This window comes from Corvus cornix, chromosome 26 (genome assembly GCF_000738735.6).
Source record: "Corvus cornix cornix isolate S_Up_H32 chromosome 26, ASM73873v5, whole genome shotgun sequence".
Lineage (NCBI taxonomy): Eukaryota > Metazoa > Chordata > Aves > Passeriformes > Corvidae > Corvus > Corvus cornix.
In genome coordinates, this window is record NC_046354.1 from 1,874,529 (window position 1) to 1,889,863 (window position 15,335).

At 56.9% G+C, this 15,335-nt stretch overlaps 1 protein-coding gene across 1 annotated transcript in view; it reads right to left on the reverse strand.

The window, feature by feature from the left end:
* CDK18 (cyclin dependent kinase 18) overlaps positions 1 to 12,202 on the reverse strand; it is a 30,288-nt gene extending 18,086 nt beyond the window's left edge. The window contains exon 1 of the mRNA XM_039565371.1: positions 11,870 to 12,202. The gene's annotated coding sequence lies outside the window, so the exon portion shown is untranslated. The remainder of the gene's footprint in view (positions 1 to 11,869) is intronic.
* Between the last annotated feature and the right edge of the window lie 3,133 nt (positions 12,203 to 15,335).

Genomic DNA, 15,335 nt, shown 5'->3' on the forward strand with positions numbered 1-15,335 from the left:
ACCCACCCTCCAGCCGCATTCCCTGTGGGAGAAAGAAATCCCCTTTTACAGCTGCTCTCCCCCGGCACGGATTTCAAAGGAAGAATTCCTGGCGACCGCCTCTTGTTTTGGTTTTGGGTTGGTTTTTTTTTTTTTTTTCCCCAGTGTCCTAAAGGAAATGTTGGCTTTTATTGACTTTCCGAGTGAAAGTGAGACTTGTTAAATAAAGCGATGACATCACTTGGGTTTTGCAGCCTGGCAGGAATAGCAGCGATCCCTGGATGCTGCCGGGATGGAGAGGGAGCTGGATAATTAACAGCAGGCAGGAACACGACGTTGCACGGCGGGACATGAAGGGAAGGAGCAGTTTCACACGGCAATGAGGAATTTCGGCATCAACGGGCGAAAATGAAATCACCCGGCCTGGAACCCGGCCAAAGGCCAGGATTAAAGCCAGCGATCTGCATTGACTGGAACAGGGCTGGAGAGTAAAACACCCGCCTAAAACACTTCAAAGAGCCCCAGAGCTGAATCCCAGCAGGAAAGCTCCTGACGGGATCCAGACACGGAGCTAACGATCCTGTAAACGCTGCCTTCAAGGCTGTGTCCAGAAATCAGCCTCACCATTCCTGGGTGAAGTGCTCCTGCAGGAGTTCCGGCTGGGAGTGAATCTCTCCCACGTTTCTACGGCTTCCCTGCTCTGGAATTCCTGAGCCAGGTATTTTAGGCCTCACCAGAGTATGGGACCGTGCCCTCCCTCCTTCAGCAGGGTTTGGAAGCAAAGCTTTCCAGCACTAATTACTGCCTCTCAAAAAATGATAAATTCTCTGTTTTTTCCTTTTTTTAACCATTTTACCAGGCTCCTGCCCCCATTTCCCAGCCGAAAGAGAGGAAGGCTTGGAGGGAAAAGTTCGCTTCTTCTAATCTGGTTTTTTTTTTTTTTAAATTTTAATCCCCGGAGAGATTACCGGTTGTGTTTACAAGGCGAAGTGAACAGCCCTATTCAGCACTTCGTGCTCCTGCCTATTAGGTGGCATCGATTCACTCCTGCAAGGCCCGGAGAAATGGGGAATTCTGCTCCTCGTGGAGCCTTTATTTGCTCAGCAAACACGGCAGTCCTGCGACGCTGCGTGTGGCTACGGGGCTGAACAAACCAGCTGCCCGGGCAATACGTGCCCCTCCTCACATGGCACGGCCTGGACACAGAGCCAGGGGAAGCAGAAGCTCCTCAGCACAGCCCCAGAGCCAGGCAGGTCCCTCTGGGCCGGCTGAGGTTCTCCCGAGCTCCAGCACGGAGGAGGAGCAGGGAAAAGCTGCCTGAGATGGGAGAGATCCCAGCCCCTCTGTGCTGCGCATTCCTGTGCGAACAGGAGCTCAGCACCCCCTAAATTCCTCCCCCACGCCGGATTTCCTTTGCAGGGCCGCACTGAGGTCCTCAGAAATGTGGAGAAGGGGATGGGGAGTGATTCCAGTGATTCCGGGCTGCTCCGGGGGCTTGGAGGGAAATGACTCAAAGTCACACTGGGGGTGAGGCTAAGTCCTGTGGCAGCTGGGAATTCTCCCACGGAAGGTCGGAGGGACAGCCCCTGGCTGGGATAAATCCTCCCTGGGGTAACAACCTCCCTGCCCAGGAGGATGCTGTGGAGCACAGCCCCAGTGGAACAATCCCACAGCGAGGACCTGCAGAGCTGGGGCCGGATCCTGCTCAGGAAGAATTCCCAGCCAAGGAATTACCCTCCCCAGAAGCTGAGGGATGAGGGGACAGAGCAAGGCCACCTCTCCCTCCTCCCGCCCTCAGTGCTGCCAGTCAGGGTCTGACATTCCCCCCTTCCCTGCCAGGATCCCGCAGGGAAGGGAGCGCCATCAATCCCGATAAATCTCCAGCACCCCCGCAGCAAACGGCAGCACCATCATCCTGGGAAAGATTGGGAAGGGAGCCTGGGAGCCCCAGGGAGTCAGGCCATCCTCAGGCTGCAGTTTCTGCCCTCCTGTCCTGCTGCCTTCCATGATCACAGCAAATGCAGGAACGCGGCTGTGGCAGCCAGGACACCTCTGTCCTCCCTTCAGGGCTGGGAGGACAAAGGATCTCCCAGGAAATGCCTGAGGCTGGCTCCCGCTCCGGCTTGGGCTCTCTTGGAATGTCACAGGGATAAATCGGGAATGATGGCAACCCATCCTCCCTCCCTCCCTCTCTCCCTTCCTCCTTCCTTCCCTCCCTCCCTCTCAGCTGGTTTGAATTCCCTTGGGATGTGAGATCCTGGGCTGGGGGTGTCCAGCACCCGGCACAGCAGCGTTCCCATCCCTCCTCTGCAGAATTCCAGTTGGGAATTTGTTGTTAAGAGACAATGACATGGGCAAAGCCACGTTCTGAGAGTCAGGAAAACATGGTGATAGCCTGGGAAATGTGGATCCATGGAAAACTTCCTGCCAGTTCATTTACAGAATCATGGAATCACAGAATGGGTTGGGTTGGAATGGGAACTTAAAGCTCATCCCACTTCCACGGGCAGGGACACCTTCCACCATCCCACGTTGCTCCCAGCTGGCCTTGGACACTTCCAGGGATGGGATTCCAACCTGTGCTCGGTGCAGGGATGGGAGGGGAAGGGAAGCCCTTGGCTGGATGCTCATTCCCACTCCCTGGATGTACATTCCCACTCCCTGGATGCTCATTCCCACTCCCTGGATGCACATTCCCACTCCCTGGATGCTCATTCCCACTCCCTGGATGCACATTCCCACTCCCGCTTGGAGCTGACAAGGAGCCCAGTAACGGGAGCACACAAAGGCCCTTTGTTCTGCCCCGGGATATTTCGCCTTTCTCTGTGCCCTCAGCTCTCCCTCGGCTCCTGGTGAGCTCAGGGCAGCTCTGGGCACAGCATCCCAATGCCAGTCATTATTCCAGCGGGCCTGGAACACTGGGCACTTATTCCCTAACCTGGGAGAAGTGTCCAGTGTTCAGCTGCGACAACAATGGGGCCACTGCTGGCCAGTTTGGCCACCCCAGAGCCGGGGGAGCTCAGGGCTCACATTGTCCCTGCCCTGCTGGGGGTGGTGTCAGCACTTCCCTGGTACGTTCAGCATCCCCAGGGCGTGAGCAGCCCGGATCCAGGGATTCACAGCCTCTGGATCAGCAGATTCCCTGCACAGCTGGTTTGCTCCGGAAGGGCCAGCAGTGGGAAATCTCAGGAAAACTCCCAGCAGGACTTTTCCCCTCGGACACAGAGCGCCCTTCCCGACTTGGCAGCAGCTCTCTGAGTTGCTGTGGCTGAATTAAAGTCACCTGGGGGCTCAGGTCACTGCTCCCACCCCCTGTCCCTACTCCGGTCACTCCCAGTCCCAGCCGTGGCCTGGGCTTTCCCCAGGACAAAGCTGTGGAGCAGCAGTGCCACAGTTTGGCGTTAAAGGCACAGAAACCCCTGGCCTGAAGGGTTTCAAATCTGCTTTATTTAAAGCCCTGCCAGGGTCACATGGCTGGGAGGGAGGGAGCAAACCCTGCCAGGCTCCTGCCCTGCCAAGGATTGCACTAAGCTGGGATTTAATCTAAAACCAGTCCTGCACCCATCCTTGCAGGGCCCTGTGCACGTGTGGGGTATTTCCCCCTCAGATGGGAGGGAAAAGCTGCCACAGGGAGGGAGGCGAGGAGGAGCCAAGGCTTGAGGAACCAGAGGGTTTCCAAGCACAGCAGGAGCTGTGATCAGTGATTACTTTTGGACCCCTCTCTCCTACAAAGGGAAATCCTGCAACACCTTTTATCCCGACCCTTCCTCGTGCTGATGATCTCAGAGCCCCAGCCAGGTGAGATGTGGGATCTCTGAGATCCTCCCGGCCTGGCTCTGCTTCCCAGACGAGGGAAGGGATTGCCCCAGTCCTTGCTCCAGCTGGGATCAGGGATTTCTGTCCCACCGAGCTGCTGGAGGAAGGCAGGAGCTTTAAAAAACCTTCCTGAGCCAAGAGGTGGCTGCCAGGGATGCCAGGGCGATAAAAGCAGGGGTTTGGGGCAGCAAACTTGGCATGAGATCCCTGTTACTGCCAAAGTTCCAGGCTTTGGGACATCCTTGCCTCACGCTCCAGGGATGGTTCCGTTCTCCCTTTTCCTTGAACCTTTTTCCTCAAGCACAGGGATGTCCAAGGAGTGCCCAGGGATGTGATGACACAAACCCTCCAGGATCCCAGACCCTGGTGAGATGCTGCCTTCCAGGAATCCTCCATCCCTCAGCCACCCTTGCACCTCCCTCCCTAAAATCCACCCTAAAACCCATCCCCAGCTCCAACATTTTCCTGTTAATCCCAACACGGACACTCCTGGATAGGGATATAGGAGCTCCCAGGTGCAATAAACAGATTATTCCTGCCTCGGTGCCTGCCAAGCTCTGCTCCCTTCCCCGGGAAGGAAACGTTCCAGGCCTGTCTGGGAACTGGGCGAGCACAGAGTGTTTGGATAAACCTTGTTCCTCGTTAAACTGTAAATGCCATCTGTGCCACCCAGCCAAGCCCCAGCCCCATGTCCTCAAAGCTGCAGTGTCACTCGTGGCACTGGCAGACAAAGCAAATACATTGGTGCGGTTGAAAACCATCAATTAATCCCTTTTTAATTGTTTTTTTTTTTTAAGATTTTGTTCACTTCACTCCAAACCCACCTCCTCCCTGTGCTTGAAAAGCCTCGCTGGGGGAGGCCCCCCCAGCCCTGGCGTCCTTGACAAGCCAGACTGGTTCCTGCACAAGCCTTGGGGAGATAACAGAGCTCAGAGTGAGATAAACAGAAGGAAGGAGCACGAAGGAGAGGGATCTCCCCCAGGAAAACTCATGGCTGGGCCCTCAAGGCCTTGGACACTGTAAGGAAGAGAGAGGTGCTGGCTTGCAGCCTGCTGTGCATGAAAGAGGCATCCAAAGCATAAAATAACGGGAATAAATTCAAATATTGTGCTTTTCCTCTCCTCCCGATCGAAACACGGAGCAATTTCCATGTGGTTTTCACAGGAGTCATGGAAAATCCACGCAAAAAAAGGGATGACACGGAGCAGGGCTGTTCCAAGTGCATCCAATCCTCTCCTGCCTCACGGCTGATAAGGAAACGCTGGAGATAAAGCAGGATTATAATCCTGAGGCCCGAAGAGATGAGGGATTTGGGCCAGGCTCTCACAGCAGAGCTGCCCCGTCCCCAGTGCTCCCAGGTGTGGTCTGGTTCAGCACTGGTGTGGCTGGGCCTGCCACGCTGTGATAGCGCAATTAGTGGCACAATTAATCATTAATCGGGAGGGATTGGGAGGGATTAAGTCCTTAAACAGCACACGTGCTGCTAATGGTCGTTTATGAAATCGCTCCTTCCCTCTGGATGCTGTGCCGTGTTTTCCTGGAATTAAAATCCCCCAGTTGGGCCTTTTCCACGCAGCTCTGTGAGGAAACAGCTCTGCCCATCCCTGTGTGGCGGCAGCTGGAATTTGGGGAGATCCTGCACATCCCAGCCAGGGCTCTGCCGGGCCAGAGCACCCACGGGAGCGATGGGAGAGTGATGGGAGAGGGATGGGAGAGTGATGGGAGAGCTCCTGCTGCTCCTGCTCTCCCCAGGGCCTTTGGGAGTCACTGCTCAAGCAGGAAGATGTGCAAGGCGGGGGTGTGAGGGCGGTGTTGGGGGGATTTGTTAAATTCAGGGAGCAGTTTGGGCACACAGAGACTCTCCTTGCATTTTAATTTGGATGAGCCCAAACCAATCTCTGTCTATAACCGAACAGAGCAGTGAAAGCTCCAGTTCTGCCTCCTCCTCCTCCTCCTCCTCAGCCTCCCCAGGCACACAAAGACTCTGCTCAGACCCTGCTCAGACTCTCAGCACACCCAGCCCAGGGAGATGTGGGGGATGAACTCCATCGTGTCCCATCCCAGAGTGTCATGGGGACCAAATCCATCCCCTCCCATCCCAGAGGGCCACGGGGACCAAATCCATCCCATCCCATCCCAGAGGGCCATGGAAACCAAATCCATCCCCTCCCATCCCAGAGGGCCATGGGGACCAAATCCATCCCCTCCCATCCCAGAGGGCCATGGAAACCAAATCCATCCCATCCCATCCCAGAGGGCCACGGGGACCAAATCCATCCCATCCCATCCCAGAGGGCCATGGAAACCAAATCCATCCCATCCCATTCCATCCCAGAGGGCCATGGAAACCAAATCCATCCCATCCCATTCCATCCCACCCCAGCCTCACTGTGAATTTGGCCATTATCCTTCCTCCCACAGGGACAGGAAAATCAGAGATCTGGAGATGGGATGGGGCTCACCCAGGCTCAAAGCAGCAGCCAATGGCACAGCCAGGAAAAGATCCGGCTCTGGATCCTGCCTCCAAATCCCGATACCAAATCCAAATCCTGGAATCTGCCTCCAAAGTCTGGATCCTACCCCTCAAATCCTGGATCCTACTTCCAAAATCTGGAGCCTACCACCAGATCCCAAAACCTACATCCAAACCCTGGATCCAGCCCCTCAAACTCTGGATTTTCCCTCCAAACCCTTGTTCCTTTCCCTCAGACTCTGGATCCAACCCCTCAAACCCTGGATTCTCCCTCCAAACCCTGGATTCTCCCTCCAAACCCTTGTTCCTTTCCCTCAGACTCCGGATCCAACCCCTCAAACTCTGGATTCTCCCTCCCAACCCTTGTTCCTATCCCTCAGACTCCGGATCCAACCCCTCAAACCCTGGATTCTCCCTCCAAACCCTTGTTCCTATCCCTCAGACTCCGGATCCAACCCCTCAAACCCTGGATTCTCCCTCCAAATCCTTGTTCCTATCCCTCAGACTCTGGATCCAACCCCTCAAACCCTGGATTCTCCCTCCAAACCACTGCTGCAGCACCATTTCCTTGGCTCTGTTGTTTATGGATCTCCTGCATCAGGACTGCATCCTCAGTTTCTGAGATCTCCTGAAGATCCCTGTGGATCAACATTTGCTCCAGCACAGGCTTGGCCCATAAACTGCCATCCTAAAAGGTTTTCCACCCAGTAATTCCAGCTCCAGGTGATGTTCCGTGTTGGAACGCAGGAAAACAAACCCCGAAGAGCTGAATTTATATTCCTGTGCGTGTTCCCGAGTGCAGAACCGAGGCTCCTGTTCCCAAACCTTGTCAGATTTAGCAACTAAAAAAAGCCACGGCTCTGAGAGTAGGAAGTGCTGGGAGCAACTGGAGAGAGGGAAAAACTGGGGGGTCCTTTGAGGATAAATCCCCCTGGGATCAGGAATTCCAGCCCCTGAGTGACCAGCACATTAACGCTGCCCAAATAATTAAATAGAAAATAAACCATTAAAATGGAAATGGAGAAAGAGCAGAAATCAATGGAACGTTGGGAATGTTTCCCTGCTTCCCAAAAAAGGCACACTTTGATTTCTTGGAGGTTTCGGTGTCTACGGGCGGCTTCAGCAGCCTCTCCTTTTAAATGGAGCAATTCAAGGCGAAATCACCACAAAAAACTGGTCAAACCCAGCGCCCTGCCCCACTCCAGTTGGGAAAATTTGGGTTGTTTTAAAGGAAATGGCCGAGGATTTCAGGGATTGGGGAAGAAAGAGAGGGAGGGGGTTCGTGGAGAAGGTTCAATAATAAAAACATGAGCGAACACTGAAAGGGTGCCCAAAAGATGAATTAAATTCATGAAACCCAGAGCACAGAGAGACAGGAGCTGTTGGGTTCAGATCAACACGTCCTGGAGGGAGTTTTAGGCCTCAGGTTTGAGATCCAGAGCAGCCAGCGATGGGATTTTCCTAACGCCAGGAATAAATTCCGTGCCTCGGTTTCCCAGCTGATAAATGGAAGTGACAAGGGCGGTGCCAGGGTGGAATTTTTGGGTGTCATCAATTAAATTAATAAGGAAAACAATTTTAAAATTAAAAACGAATAAAATAATTAACTGAAAATGGCATTAATTGGAGTGTCTTCATCAGCAGTGTCCTTCCAGGTGCCCACAGGAGCTTTCCCTTCCCGGGCACTCAGGAAAGGGCAGTGAATCCAGCCCCAGTCCATCCTGCTTCCCCCACTCTGCATCACAGCAGCAGCTCAGCTGATCCAGGTGCCCCTGCAGTGCTGGCAGAGGTGACAGGGACCAGGCTCTGCCAGCTCTGGATCAGGAATTTGCCACTCAATTTATGATTTCTGTTGTGGCAGTGCCTGCAGGCCCCGGGGATGGAGGGGTCACGGTGAGAAATGAGGAATTGTCTCTGGTTTAAACCCACAAAGGGAGAGGAAAGGGAAGCAAAGCCAGCTGGGATCCCTGAAATGTCCCACCTGAGCTGCTCCTGGATCCCAAAAAGCAGCAATCCTTGAAAACAGCAGCTCAGGCATCCCCCTCTGAACACTTCCCAAGTTATTTCTGCCCCCAGCACCCTGGGGGTGGCAGGGATGGCAGAAAATGGGAGGAAAAGCCACAACCAAAGCCAGAACTGCTGGTGCTGGCAGCAGGATCCAACTCGCTGGAGCGAGTGCCCCACAGCCTGGAGCATCCTTCCGCTTCCTGAGCTGCATTCCCACAGGTCCTGCCTCCACTTGGAGCTGCACTCTGCGTTCAGAGCTCCAACGAGAGCTCAGCTGCTGCTCAGGTGTGGGAAGGAATGCCCAGACTTCCAGCAGGGATCAGCCCACTGGGCAGGAAGAGATGCGGACAATCCCCGGCAGGGAATGTGGCTGCGAAAATCCAGCTGTAACTGGGGTGGCTTGGAGCTCATCCCTAAACCAGCAGGGAAAGCCAGGAGGAAAGGGAACACAGGTCTCAGGCTGGGGTTGGAATGAGCTGTGGGGAGGGAGGGAGGCGAAGGACGAGCAGACAGATGAGAGGTGGCAGCGGTGGCAGCAGCACAGACGAACCCCAGCCCTCTCCCGGCGCTTCCCGCACTGCTCCGTGGCTCGAAAATAATCCCACAGCCGTTTCTTTTCCAGCCAGACAAGAGATAGGAGCCAGAGATTGGGAGCGACTGAGCAAACAAGCAGCAGATGAGCAGCACTGGCTGCGGGCAAAACGCTGCCTCGGAAAGAGCCCTCGGTTGGGAGATTGGGAGCAGGAAGAGAGGGCAAAAGATGCTCCGGCTGATTACAGAGCGACTCGGCAAAGTTAATTGTTCACCAGATTGGGATCCGGGCCACATCCATCAACGGGCTGCTTCCTGCCGTCGGGTTTCCCTGGACAAACAGCAGGAGCCAGTGGATTTAGAGGAGAGCAAACCCAGCAGGGCAGAACTCTGCCCGGACAGGGTTCACTGACAGCAAAGGGCCCTTTCCTAACAGAGCCCCCTCTCTGCTCTCCTGCCTGCACAGATGCAAACCCAGCCCAGCAGAGCTGAGCTTTGGGGGTGTCAGCACACAGATTACACAGAGCAGAGCTCGCTCCAGGCTTGGGATCTCCTCTGAGCTGAACCAAGCCCGCCTGTCCTGCTGCGTGGAGAAGCTGCCTCAATTTCCCTGAGGATGGAAGGAGAATTTGGGAGGCTCCTACTGAGCATAAGCCTTCTTGGAAACTCTTACTCTTCTTGGACATGACTCCAAACACACAGATCCCAGCTCTTCTGGAGATTCTCAGCCCTCCTGGCCCAAACCTCAGGTCTGTGTGGAAGCCAGAGGAATGTCCCAGGGCTTACAGGGACTGACCAAACATTCATTTCTCTCCAGAAGGCCGGACCAAGGGGATGGACCCAGTGCAAACTGCAACGTGGATATTTTAATGCATATGGAGAGCGGACACCCAGGGTTCTGCCTGACCGGGTGGAAGGACAGGGAGGACACAGGAATCCTCATGGATTTGGGAGATCAAAACTCCCTGTAGCACCATCTTGTCCCTGTATTTTGCCCTATGCAAAACGCAGCTGCTCTCATCTGCCTGCTCGGGATCCAGTGCCAGCGAGGGACGGCAAAAACTGTCCCCTGCAGCACCCTCTGTACCCCTCTGTACCCCTGAGGGACAAGTGACACTGGCAATGAGAGGCAGAAACTCGAGATTTAAAGCAGCTCGTTTGGAAGCCAATAAAAAGCAGCCAACCGCACTTCAGGCACCTGTAACCACTAAGCTGTGACACCATCGCTCCCCTCGGCCACTCCGTCACCAGCGCAGCCTCTCCGAAGGGTCCGTTCAGGGCACCCCAGGGAGCTGCTTTGGTGAAAGGGGCCTTCGCGGCACGGAGATGATTTCAGTGCTTTCCATCCCTGCCAGCACCCCAAAGCTCTGCAGAGCTCAGGGAGCAAAGCCGGGAGAACAAAGCAAGGTCAGGAGTTGACAGATGGGGGAACTCAGACGTGGGGACACGGCAGTGACGTGGCCAAGGCCGGGCAGAACCCGTGGCAAGGCCGTGGACAGGGGGAGATCTCCAGAGTCCTGATTAGTTGTAATTTTTTCTCTCTTTCTATTCCAGCAGGATGAGAGAGGAGGAACTCCCCAGATTGCTGGCGAGTTGTTCCACTACTCATTTATTAACTGCTCCCATTTGGACATGGTACCGATATTTTCCAGCACGAGTGAGTAAGCCTGGGAACTTGGGAACAAATCTGCAGGCCCTGCCCTCAGAATGGTCCTGCCTGCAGCATGGACACCAAAACTTGCTCAGAAATCTGGCGTGACAGAGAGGCTGAAAATCAGCAAAGTCTGAGCTGGGTGCCTCACATGCTGAGGGAGTTCCATGGATGGGGTGAGCCAGGTGCCCTCCCATTCCTGCTCCTTCCTCCTGGGATTCTTGTACATCACCTCCCACCTTTTTCTAGGGAGGAGAGGATGCTCCACACCACGAATGCACTCTGAGACCTCTGTGCCACCTGTGTGTTCGCTGACACGAACTGACCATTACCTAATGGCCAAATTCCTGAAGGGAATCTCTTTGGGATCATGGGAACTGCTTTTCACGACCTCTCCCCTGACCCACAGGCCCTGTCAGAGCCTCGTGAGGCTGGAAAACAGGACTCTGCTTGCATTCACCACATTTCAGCCCCATGCGCTGGTACATCCCAGAACCACACCCCAGATCTGCCCCACACCACCGAGGAGGGAATTAATTAACCCTGGCTCCTCGCAGGGCCCTGTCTGACGGCTCCTGCCCTTTCACAAACCTCATGCAGAGGCTCCAACTTTCTGCCTGATGTTTGTTCAAAGCCTTTCCCCCTTCAGGCACCTTCGCCAAGCCCGGCACACGCAGCACACATCACATTGCACTGCTCGTTTCCTTGATGCACAGCACAAAACCCAGCGCCAGCAGCCCCGGGCCTGACCCTGATTCTTTCCTCCTTTCAGAGCTGATGCCACCATTGTGCCAACACGCTCGGTCCAGGTTGTTTTCACGGAGAGATGAGGCTATTAAAGCTTTTCAGGCTGGCAGGGCACAGAGGGCAGCTCCCAGCGGGCTGTCTGGGGACAAGGAGGGGGACACATTCTGGGGCACAGCCCCGGGAACTTGTCACAGCAACAGGCAGCGCTGGAGAGATGCAGCTGATTGTGACAGCCACCAAAAACTGCAGCGCCAGGGGAATGCCGAGCTGCCAGCCCGGGGCAGGGCTCCCTCCGGACAGACCCTGGGTGTCACCCCCAGGGAATTCCACACTGGAAGGGTCCCCCCAGGCCCTTCACACGTGGCGGGACCCACGCCAGGGGTGCCTGTCAAAGTCCAGTACTGGGGTTGAGCTGGGCTCCCTAAAGCAGGTTTAGGAGCAAACACGCGCAGGGATCCCCCGCACCAGGCAACACCGAGGCAGAAATTCGTACCGAGCTGAACCCTCCCCGCCCGCACCTCCAACTTCAGCTCTCCCCTCCCCTCGCACTTTCTGCCCCGCCAGCCCCAAAGGCAGCGGCCGCGGCCCCCCGAGCGCTGCCGGCCGGAGGGGCTGGGGGACGGGCAGGGCCCCCCGGCCCTCGGCGGGGTCACCCCGGCACTCACCGGCCGCCGAGCAGGTCGCTCTCCCTTCTGCCGTGTCCCTTCCTCCTTCCTGCCGGCTGCGGGGCAGAGCAGGGGCGGTGCTGCGGGACCGCGGGGCCGCTCCGGGAACGGGGCCGGGCTGCGAGCGGAGCGGGGCCGGAACCGGAGAGCGGCTGGAGCGGTACCGGCTCCCGAGCGGGGCCGATGCTGGAGCCGGTGCCGGAGCAGGAGAGGGGTGGAGCGGGGCCGGGGCCGGTGCCGGGGGAGTCGGAGCGGTGCCGGTGCCGGTACCGGAGCAGGGGCAGCCGGAGCGGAGCCGGGGGCGGTGCGGGCGCGGTGCGGGACCCGGCGCGGTGCGGGAGCGCTGCCGGCGCTCGGCTCCGTGCGGCGCTGGCTCCTCCCCGCCGCAGCCCCGGGATAAGGAGCCCGCTCGGCCCCGCTGCCCCGGGCGGGAGCCGCGCTCGGCGGACACAGAAACACGCAAACAAACACACACGCAGCGATCCCGGCCGCGCACACGAGCCACGAGGGTTCCTCCTGCGGCTCTTCCTGCTCGTCCTTGAGGCTCTCGGCAGATGCGTGAGAGCCGGGGCAGCCCTGACACCGGGACCGGCAGCCGTGGGGATTTCAGCCTCTCGGGGTTGTGGGTTTAGCAGCGGCTCCGCCACCCATTCCAGCTACTTGTTGTCTTATATTTAGTCAAACATTCTGGGTTCGCCAAAAATGGAGCAGCCATGGAAATAAATCAGGCTGACTGGAGGTGCCAACATTGTCTGCCTGAAAGTAATTAATTTCTTATATCCTCAGCTATATTAATCCTCCCCTTCCCTCCACACACCGCCCTGTCTGTCAGCAGAGGTTTTTTGATTAGCGGGTATCGTGCCAAAATCTGGGGGATGTGCAGGAGGTTTGAGGTGGTGGGGAAGGGCAGGGGGAAACCTGGGCAGGGAAGGCACAGAATCCATCTCCGGAGAATTTGGAGGGTGGGAACACGGAGGACACAGCAGGGCTGGCGAAGAGGAGGGAAGGGGACACAAGTTCCTTGGGGGAAAATCCTACTGGGGGAAGCATTTAGGGTCTCCTTTCCAGACATGGAGATTCCACTAGAAAACCGTCCAGGAGACACAAATTTGGGCTTCCTCTGTTCTGCTGCTGCCAGAACTCCTTTCCACCTTTTCCCTTTTGAACGTGGGAGTCTCGCTGGACTTGCTGACTCTCATTTCTTATCTTAGAACCGCCAGGCTGGCGGGGAGACACCTCGAGGAGCGGGGAAGTGCTTCCCAGATGGCGCGGCAGAAGCGTCAAAGCTGAGCCCCCGTGGAGGAAAGGGATGTTCTAGCAGGATCCATCTCCTTTGGCCACTTTAGCCTGTCCCGGGGCAACACCCCTGAGGCCCTCAGCAATGTCTGAGCACTCCGGGAGTGGGGTAAAAGCTTCAACAGCAGCTCCTCAGTGAGAACAGGAGCTGAACCAGCGGGCTCTGTACTGGAACTGCCCCTCCAGACGCAGGTGGGGGGTTCAGGATTGAAGCACAGTGACCCAGTGGGGACGTGGTGGCTTTGCAGCCGGGGTGAGACTCCATCCTTGGTGACACAGGGCGAGCGGCTCGTTTGTCACCTGCATCTCACGGGGATTTGCATCCTTTGCTCAGGGAGGAGCAGCAAAGTGGGAGACCCAGGGGTGACGTGATGCGCAGGGTGCGATGTGCAGGGTGCGATGTCCAGGGCTGTGGTGTGATGTCCAGGGCTGTGGTGTGATGTCCAGGCTGGCTCGTGGCTCCTGTGGACGCCTGCCCTCCCCTCACCCCTGGTCAATGAGTACCTGGTCATGTGGGCTGCACAGTCAGCTCCCCGTGAGTGCCCATCACGTTCCCTTCCAGCTGCTGGCTGCGGAAATGGGCAGCTTTGGGGGTTTTTTTCCCCACATCCCAGGCTCTGGCATGGCTCTGACTTCCATATTCACCTGTCTCCTCTGTTTAGAGGGGAGATGTCACCCGGGGGGGGGAGATGTCTCAAGCATTTCTGCGTCATTCCCAGCTCAGTGCAGCTCCAACAACTGCTGCCACACCCCCCATGCCACAGCTCCGAGACCACCTGGCGCTGTAAACCCAGCTTGAAACAGAAAGGAAAAGAGATTCCCAGGAAAAGCTCCAGCAAATTAAGGAGAAGGCCCCAAACTGGAGCTTCAGAGAAACCATGAAGAGAAAGTGACGTGCAAAGGGCAGGAAGGTTACAGCAATTGGGGGACAGAGCCACGAGCTCGGTGGCTGCGTCACACCAGCTGCTCCTTGGTGCAGAACATTCCTCATAAACACAAATTACAGCCACCAGCATGCCGGGGATTGCTGTGAAATCTGACAGGGACGGCTCTGGAGGAGGATGTGCAGAGGGAAAGCACCCAGCAGGGATCCCGGGCCGGGCGCGTTCAAAGAGGGGAGAGGAGCGGAGGGATCGGGATGGATGATCCCAGCATGGGGGGCGGGGGCAGGGCACGTCTGAGGGGGGATAACGAGGCTGGAAATGGGGCTGGGGCCGCCCCACCCGTACGAGGCCAAAGCAAAGCGTCCCTTGACACTTCTCGTGTGCTCTGAGGTCGCCGGGGTTGAACTCGGCACTCACCTGAGACGCCTCTGCGATCCCGCAGTGAATTTGCAAGGCAGAGCCTCGGGGCATTTTCCAAACACGCCGGCGGAACGGCCGAGCAGAGGGCAGACAAAAGGGCTGCGGTTTTTGGGGTTTTTTTTTTGTGAGTTTGTTTCTACAATTACTTTGCGTTCTGGGGTTGTTTTTCCCCTTTTTTGTGATCCAGAGGAGCAATCCTGTTTGTGCTCCACACCAGAGCATCACTCACCCGAACACGCACCCCCAGAAACCCACCAGGAGCTGCTGAGCTGCGCTCCTTCCCAAACCCAGGGCAAAGTGGCTCCTGTGCCCCACAGGCTGCAGGTGGCAGAGACGGTCAGGAGCACCAGGGAATGCTGCAGCATCCCAAAAACACCCCGAGGGCTTCCCCGGGGCTTCTCCTCTCCAGAACCTTCCCTGCCAGCAAACGCCAGCGCAGGGATGTGAGAGGGACAAGAGGAAGGTGAGGAAGCAGCACGGCAATCCCAGCCCCGGTCTCACGTCACTGTGCGCCCCTTGTCCCTGTGGCGAGCTGCCTGAGGACAGGGATTTGGGAATTCCGAGCGGCTGGCACGGAGCTGGAGCCCAGGCAGTGCCTGCCCTGTGAAACTGCGCCTGCCCCAGGCGCACTCCCGCTCCCTGCGTGGCTCCTGGCCAGGCACATTAAATCCTCCGCTTCTCCCTCACATGGTGAGGCCCCGCTGGGGACACTGCAGCCGGCCCTGGTGCTGGGTTTGGGGCGGCGAGGAGGGGGACAGAGCCCGGGGCAGCCTGGGGAGCAGGGACAGCCTGGCAGAGCTGTCTCAGGAGGAGAGCAGAGCAGCTCAGGCTGAGCAGAGGTGACAGCAGTGTCCAAATGTGTCACA